General features: G+C 31.5%; 1 non-coding gene across 1 annotated transcript; it reads left to right on the forward strand.

The window, feature by feature from the left end:
* Positions 1 to 599: 599 nt before the first annotated feature.
* LOC129053526 (U1 spliceosomal RNA) lies at positions 600 to 759 on the forward strand. The gene has a single exon (XR_008518315.1). It is a non-coding gene; the product is annotated as a U1 spliceosomal RNA (small nuclear RNA).
* Positions 760 to 9,262: the final 8,503 nt, after the last annotated feature.

Here is a 9,262-nt window from a genome sequence, read left to right on the forward strand (position 1 = left end):
ATCGGTAATACACCAAGCAGTCAGATGTTTTGGTCAGATTGCTAGCTGTCTCCTCAACTGGCTAAATTTGTAATAATTGGCAAAGTATTTGTCCTAACAGTAATTGATTTTTTATTCGTTACATGGACTTACTAATGCTACCCACTTAGGAAACTAACTCTGATATTAAATACATTACTTTAAAAACTTGTTCTGAATGGCACATATTAGGCAGTAAAATATTAGCTACTACTACATATTATAAACTATTTTCATCTGCTTATTTTTAAAGCTCATAGTGCACATGATAAAATTCCAGAAGACTGAGAATGGCTGTTATATACAATAGATCGCTCTAAGACTCACTATCAAAAATGAGCATTATCAGTGCATAAAATGTATGGTAGGTTTATTTAGCAGTCATTTCATTGTTTATCACACTGTTTTTTCTTACAATTTTGTAGAGATCTGTTTCAGAATTAAGAACATTTTTAGAAGAGAATAATCATGGATGACTGAAATTAATGTTTTAAGCAGATACTGAAAATTATTCTAAATTCTATTACATTTATATTTGCATTTTCTTTTGAAGGCTAATGGAAGTCTTAAAAAGAAAATGGATACTTCCCTGCCAGGGAAAATATCATGATCACGAAGGTGGCTTTCCCACGGAAAGGCCGATCTATTGCACTCTAGATGTGCTGACCCATGAGATTTCCCCAAATGTGGGAAACTCAGCTGCATAATTTGTGAAAGGGAAAGAATGTGTTTGTGCTTTCACATGGAAAAAAAAAGAGAGAAAAGAAAATTCAGTCATTTAGTGGATATAGAAAATGGAAAGAAAACCATATACTGGAAAGAATTAAATATGCCTACAAAAATTGGTGTCCTCCACTACAAAACAATAAAACATCAAATGGTTATTTCTTAGAAAGATCAAATAGTGCTAGGATGACACTTGCAAATGCTTGAGGACTTTTTCTAGTTGAGGTGGCTGGGGGAAGCCCCCAAATGGCAGCAGATAAATCTGGGAAAAAGAGAAGTAATTTTTAATTGCAGAAGCCAATGTTTATGTATTAATATTGCCCTTAAAAATATTTATTTTGTGAAATGATTAGCATGAGTTTGTTTGTTCTTAAAAAGTACTTTCCTTTTGGAAGCAACTTGTGTGAAATGGCCTAAAAATTATGTAGCTAAAATAATTCAGATTTTCTCCTAAATTAAAAATCATTTGCTGGAATTGTAAAAATGTTATACATATCAGCTTTCTTGCATTTCTTAAAAGTTTATTCTAATGAAGAAAATAAAATATAAGGTATAAAGTCACTTTTATAATCAAATTGTCAATCTTTTTAAATATTTAGAATTTGGAGACAGTTGACCACGATGCTTTAGATGGGCATAACACCTCCCCAACAGAAGATGCTCCATTATATCCTCATTCAACAGGCTCTGTGTATCAACAGGTTAAATAATAATAATAATTTTCTTTTTCAAAATTCATTTTGATGGTTTACTTATATGGTCTTCAGTTATTATTTTATTACATATTTTATAACACATCAGCTGTGACTGAAAATTTTAAAAAAAATTTCTAGGACAGCTTTGGCAAGACAATTGGAAGAAGAATAGTTTAAGTAGTGTCATGTTTTATTTTACCTTTGTGATATTTTCTTTGTAATTAGGTACTACCTTGTCCTAGTTCATAAAAATGTGTGATATTTCAATAAGAGCATAAAGTAATTTATTTATTCTTTCTCAAAATCCAGTGGCAGTAAAACTTAACAATTTTACCAACTTTAATACAAAATTTACTATAAAAAACGAATACTGACCAAAAATATAAATAAAATCAATTTATGAGCACTTCTAAGTTAAAACAAATATTTGTGTTAAAATATTCTGGAAACATTAGCCACAATGTGAGTAATGCAGTTTTCTTTTCTCTTTTTTTCCCTCTTTTCTCTTTTCTTCCCTTCCCTTTCTTTTCCTTTCTTTCCTTCTTTCTTTCTCTCTCTCTTTCTTTCTTTCTCCCTTTCTTCTTTTCTTTTCTTTGTTCTTTTGAAGAGTTTCATTCTTGTTGCCTGGGCTGGAGTGTAATGGTTGTGATCTTGGCTCACTGCGACTTCCACTCCCGGAGTTCAAGCGATTCTCCTGCCTCATCCTCCGAAGTAGCTGGGATTACAGGCATGCATCTGGCTAATTTTGTATTTTTGGTAGAGACAGTGTTTCACTATATTAGTCAGGGTGGTCTGGATCTCCTGAACTCACAATCCACCCGCCTCGGTCTCTCAAAGTCCTGGGATTACAGGTGGTGAGTCATTGCCCCCGGCCAGGTTAAACATTTAAAGCTTGTCTTGTGCTGTAACATTTAGCATGATTTCTAGTCAAGTTCATGTAGCCAAGGGATGGAATTACCTAAATTAAAGCAGTTGCCCAGAATAACAGCTGTATTGCTCAGAAACATTATTTTTTATCACTAGGAACAATACAAAATGGGGAAAAATGCAAAAAACAAGCAGATTTTAATTCTAAACGTTCTCCCCATTTAATGTTTGATAGTTTAATTTCTTGTTGAGATAAAGATTATGGACATATTGTTAATAGAAATTCTAAAATATTAAAACCAGTATGGACAATTTTCATATGTCACAATGTGTGGAGCATAGTAGATTACATTTTTGTGCTTGGGGCACTTTTGTGGTAGAATTTATTAAGTGATGCTTCTAAAATTTGGTTTCATATAATCCTAGTGAAGTGCATATTATCAGAATCCACAGTACCTTCAAGTACCTTTGCGCCAAGATTTCTGACTTCTTTGCTAGCCAGTCACAATTTTCCTTGAAAGCAGTAAGTCTCCTAGTTTATTTCTATATTATTTTAAAGCTTTTGTTGTTAGCTGAAGATATAAGAGCCTTCTGATTTTAAATAATACATATAATTTTTTATTTGATGTAATATCTCAATGCCGATTGTTGGAAACAATAGGGCATGAAGTGTGTTGCATAGCTTGATTAACAGCAGTTTGTTTTTTCAAATTGGTTAGAATATACTATGTTTTTATCTTTTTATAGTACATAAGCAGTAGCATCGAACACTATGAATGCAAAATGCAGTCTACATTAGCCAAGATCTGTAAATATACCATCAGGGCTACTGATATTGGTACATTGTAATCCAACTATGTTATGGACCTTCCTATATGACCTATTGTTATTTGCAGTCTACGTTTCTCTTCTGGCCTAGACTTAGATTTTCGAATTTCTGTTCCTTAGAGAATGTAAGAGAAATATGTGTAGATTAACCTTATCTCTGCATTACTGCAGCATCTCTATAAGTTTGCTAACTCAAGTGACTGCATCATGTTGTCCAGATTCTAATCACCTCCCAATCATCCTGGAGAGGATTCTTCAAATGGAAATCAACATATCCTTCTTTAATCTACCACTTAAATTATTACTATTAAGCAGATTCCAGGATGTGACTCAGCCCATTGAAAGTCCATGTGTCACATATTGGTATCTGCTTGAAAGTCCAGTTTTCTATTGTTCAAATGGCCAGAACATTGACTACTATCTACTACCCATGAATTAAAATATTTGCCTTTATAAAATAATGGTTTAATGTTTTTAATCCTTCATTTAAAAAAAACAGCATGCAGTTTAATCATTAAGCTAATTTGCTCATTCCATCTTCAATTTGTCTTTTCATTTCTGGTCTCTATGAAAGCCTGCCAACAGGACATTGTTCATCCACCTTGAAACTGCCATTCATCAACCAAGCATGTTGTTGTTAATCAGGAGCTCTTCAAAGGGCATTGCCCATCTAAGAGTGGGATCCAGTAATCCTGAGGTGGTTCCAAACTTGATGCTAGAAAATACCAGACTACTAGCTCTTGAACAGGATGAGCATCTCCTTGTAATTCCCTGGTAATATTTTACTCTATAAAGCCATCTTTTATGATATTTTGGAAGTCTTCTCTGCACTTCCTCATTAGATTATTTCCTTAACTTACCCAACACATTATAGGTGTTGCAAGTTTTATAATAATTTTTTGGTCTTCAGTCAAAGAAGCAGTCTCAACACCAAGGCAAGACAAGCTAGTAATTATATATCCAATGGTGCATATTGTTTCATGGCATCCAGGAGTGCCCTGGACCACAGTTTCCAGCTCATGCTGAAGCATGTGTGGGCTTTCTGCCATGGCCTCAGTCTGCCCAAGAACATGTTGAAAGTACTTCTAAAATCAGAATTTGGATCACAAAGACCCAATGTGTACAGAGAAAGAACATTTTACCATTCAGAAATGGCCAGATTTAGTGAAATTTCTTATTTAAGTAGACCACAATTTATTGTTTTTTAAATTAATGAATTATAATTTTACATACTTACAAAGTAGAACTATCATTTTTATGCATGCACACAATGAGTTCTGATCAAATTTTTAAATGGCATATTGGTAATTGCTATATTAGAAACTTGAGACATTTATGATATATTTGTTTAAACAACTTTCCACATCTAAACTTCTAGTTATTTTGAAATCTATAATAAATTATTCATATCTATATTGTCCCTCCTATACAATCTAACTTTAGAACCTATTCCTTCTAGCTGTATTTTTTACCCATCAACTGACTCACTTATTTGTTTGCTCAATATCTTTCACAGCCTATATAATCTGTCATTCTATTCTCTACCTTCATGAGATCAACTTTGTTATTTCTCACATATGAATAAAAACATGCAATCCTTGTCTTTTATGTTTCCTGGCTAGTTTGACTTAACATAAGTCCCTTATATGAAGCCTTTTTCTGAGTAATGTTTAGTTAATGTATTGAGGTTTTTATAAAACTGAAATAATCACTTACTTAAAATTTACCTTAACTGTTACCAAAATTCCTTGGGTACATAGGACTGTAGTTTGGAAACAGCTAAATGAACAAAGGTATCTTGAAGCCATCTTAGGACACTAACATTGTACTGCTTTCTATCTCCTGTCTTACTAAACTTTGGTTTGTCTTCAAATTAATAAAAATATTCTAATAAATTATCTTGGGTACCAACATTAAAGACCAACAGAAATCAGTAATGCACTAATTTAACTTTATAAATACAAAGAAAGAAGTTACAACAAACATCAAAAGTTACTGAATAAAATGATATAGTGTTTATACTCCTAATTTTCAAAGCACTTAATTTATTTTTTTAATTTTTATGATTATTGCTTATTTCAAACATGGGCTATTATAACTGAGTTTACAGAAAAGTTATTACAAAAGAGTAATAAAATAATAATATACACTGGATGTAATATAGTAAAGTTTGGTCAAGTAGGCAGGAGAAAAGACAAGTGAGTCCTCTGCCACGAGTAACTTTTGGGAAATAAGTACATTTTGGGGAATAAGTTACTTAGTCTTTCTAGAATTCAGTATCTTCTTTTGAGAATAATGCATTTTCCAAATTACATAAGATTATTTACATGATTAAATCAGAATAATTAACACTCTATAAATGTACCTATTAACCGCAGTTGTGGAAGGAAGGGGAGCATAGACAGAAGCTCCAAAAGTCAAAACATGGTTGTAGCCATAAAGCAAAATACATTTGTTTAGAAGTGTCTAAGACAATTCTGTATGCTTTTAATTGTGTCTTAGGTTTGTGACAAAGAAAGAAACAATACCTACTTCCTGTCCTGGAGAAGCTGATTGGATAGAAAAAGGGAACAATGAGGACATATGGACACAGGAAGGGAACATCACACTCTGGGGACAGTTGTGGGGTGGGGGAATGGGGGAGGGATAGCATTAGGAGATATACCTAATGCTAAATGATGGGTTAATGGGTGCAGCACACCAGCATGGTACATGTATACATATGTAACTAACCTGCACATTGTGCACATGTACCCTAAAACTTAAAGTATAATAAAAGAAAAAGAAACAAGGCAGATATACATGCCTCAGTACGTTGACGAGACAACATAAACCACAAGCAACCAAGTACAAAGGTAAGATATCTAATTTGCAATTTTATAGTCTGTCTGTTTCATTTGCTTCTTGCTGGCATGATTAAACATCGCTATATGTGTTAAATTCAACACCCTACAGGTCATACGGGCTATAGTACCAGAACTTACATTACAATTTTTCTTCCAATAGTGGCTGTTAACCAAGTATTGGTGAACATCCCATATGAAGACTCTACTAAAAGTAAAGCTACCACGACTGTGATGCTTGGATGATATAATTTACTGGATCTAGCAAAGAGAAAGAAAGTGTGTGTTTTGTAATCCTATAAATGATAAGTGCTGCGAAACAGGTAGCTGAAAGACACCTGATTTCTGCCCACTGAAAGGAAAAAATTAAGAAATTGTAGGAGAACCATTTACTACAGTTAAAATATTCTAATTTTTAAATTTAGTCTCTATCAATATCTATACAGAAAAGTAAAAAATAATAATAATAATAAAGAGCTTGGGTATAAACATTACCAAAATTTAGGTATCCCATATTCTCTTATTTGGAAGTGTATCCTAAATAGGTGACCTACCACTGCGATCTAACTTTTTTACCCCTTTATTTTCAAATGAATAGTTTTCATAGGCAGTTTGATGGTAATCCTTAACTAATATTTTTACAAGTTCACAGAATATAATTTGAATAAGAAATTTGTTTCTTTAGCAGAAAAAGTTCTCATTTGAGAAAAATATAGAGAGAATTTTTTAAAAACATGGCTTATGAAACAGATAACATAAATATGTCAGTCATAGTATCTCAGAGATTTTATCCATATTATGAAGAACTTCCTGCATAATTCTTTTAAAGTACAGTAATTTCTGAGGGAAAAACAGTAGCAGCTATCAGAATCTTCAAAGTAATAATAATTAATAATTAGAATTTTCCTAATTGTTCTGCTTCTCATATTTGAAAAATCATTGTCTATATTTGTACCTATGCATTCAATTGCAAGAATACTGTTTCTGGTGGAAACTATATATATATATATAGTTTATATATAAACTATACATATAAAATAATTATCTATATTGTATATATAGTTACATATATTATATATAACTATATACAATATATAAAAGTATATATAATATGTAATATATTATATTATATATTATATAATATATTATATAATATATAATATATAATATATTATATTATATATAGCTATAATATATAATATATTATATTTTATATAGATATAATATATAATATATTATATTATATATAGATATGTATATAATATATAATATATGATAGATATATAATATATTATATATCATATATCTATATGTGGCTGTTGGATCACAGAATTCATGTGACAAGTAGCACCAGGGTTTTTGAGTCCCACAAGTTTTTCTAGTGGGTGAGATCTAACAGAGAGCAGATATTCCCACTCAAAAAGTGCTCACAACCTGAGATAAGAAGGAAAAATAATGCTTGTAGTATGAAAATAATTCTGTCCACTTTTCTTTCCATCAAGTGACAAATTAATATTAACAACAACTCATTTATCAATAAAGCCATTTTGGAAGGAGTATTTTAAATTTTGATATTAACAACAAATCAAGTGATTATACAGGTATTTAACTACAGAAACCTTAGGTCCGTATTTTAATGACATAATATCTGTTTGTTTTTTTAAAAAATGAGTTTCTTTAGAAAATATCTTTTGACTATATACATTTACTGTGTCAATGCAACTGTAAATAAATTTACAAAACAGGTGTTTTTATAAAGGAAACTCTTCTTTCTACATAGATCCCACAAGACAAATAAAGATCTGACCTTTTAAGCAGTGACTTTAGTTAGAAACTTCTGCAATGTGCTAGCAAATATACACACAAATAAAAACATAAACAAATATAATTTCACGTTTTCCAATTAAAGATCTGTACAGAATGTGTTGTTAATTGTATTCTTAACCCTCAGTTTTCTCTTGAAATGAACTAAGTTTTGTTATCATTTGTTAATTTACTTATATGACTTCCCACCCTGAGTTTCAGTTCTGTGTAAGATTTGAACATTGCTACTTACTTTGTTGGACAGAGGGGGACATTTAGAAGTAATACAATGCACTCAAAATTTCTCTTCTCACATTATGATTTTTTAAGCCATACCTCTCTTAGAATTTAAATAAAATAACATTAAGCAACTTCAAGACTTGGTTTATTAAAATATTTCTCATGAATTCATTTTAAATATAAACATTTTGTACCATTAAATTTGGTTTCTTTTTACATTAAGGTTTCAGTATTTTTCAACATATGATTCAATAAAACTCAGTTTAGTTACCAACACCAAGTGTAGGGGAACACTTAAGAAATACATATATTTTTAATTTAATATTGTCTGACACAAATGATTTTAAATATATACCTGATGGCTACAAAATGTTAAACTAGCTGATCAAAAACACACACACACACAAAGATGAGTTAATTTTTTTCTAAATGAAAACAGCCTTTCAACGTAAGCTACTATTAATTAACAAAAACAGCTTTATAATTTAAAAACTCACTACGTATTGCTTTGTCTATGTAATATATTGCATTCAATTTCAGGAGTTTGAGACCAGCCTAGCCAACATGGCAAAACTCAGGGTGTGCTAAAAATGTCAAAAAAAAAAAAAACAAACCAAAAACCTGCCATTTGGGCTGGCAGGTGCCTGAGGTCCCAGCTACTCAGGAGGCTGACTCAGGAGAATTGCTCAAACCTGAGAGGCAGAGGTTGCAGTGAACTGAAATCCTGTTACTCCAGGTTGACCAACAAAGCAAGATTTAATCACATCCCACTCACATGCCAAAAATGAAAATAAATAAATAAGAAAAGTTCAAATTAACTGTGAATACATCAGGTATTGTTTATGCCACTTCACCTGAGCAAAGACAAAAATCCATGTACTGATGGAACTTACATTTTTGCTTTAGACAAAAGTAGTGACAACATCTAGTGATTTTATTTTTATGTAAGAAGGATAAGGATTTTGGGTTCATTTATAAGCAGGTGAATAGTATAAGCTCAAAGGAGATTTGAGCAAACTTCTTGAAACAACAAGGAGAGCAAAACTGCTGAAGTCATAGTGTATACTGAGGCTCTGAACAAGAAAGAGGATGGTAGAAGAAGATATGCAAAAGAGAATGAGAAGAAAATAATATATGGTTGTTTGTTACATTATAAAGACCATGGTTTTAACTTAGGAAAAAGGGAAGCTGGTATTGAATGCTCATAGGTAGAGTTACTTTTCAAGATAAGGGCAACATTCT

This window comes from Pongo abelii, chromosome Y, assembly GCF_028885655.2.
Source record: "Pongo abelii isolate AG06213 chromosome Y, NHGRI_mPonAbe1-v2.0_pri, whole genome shotgun sequence".
Taxonomy (NCBI): domain Eukaryota; kingdom Metazoa; phylum Chordata; class Mammalia; order Primates; family Hominidae; genus Pongo; species Pongo abelii.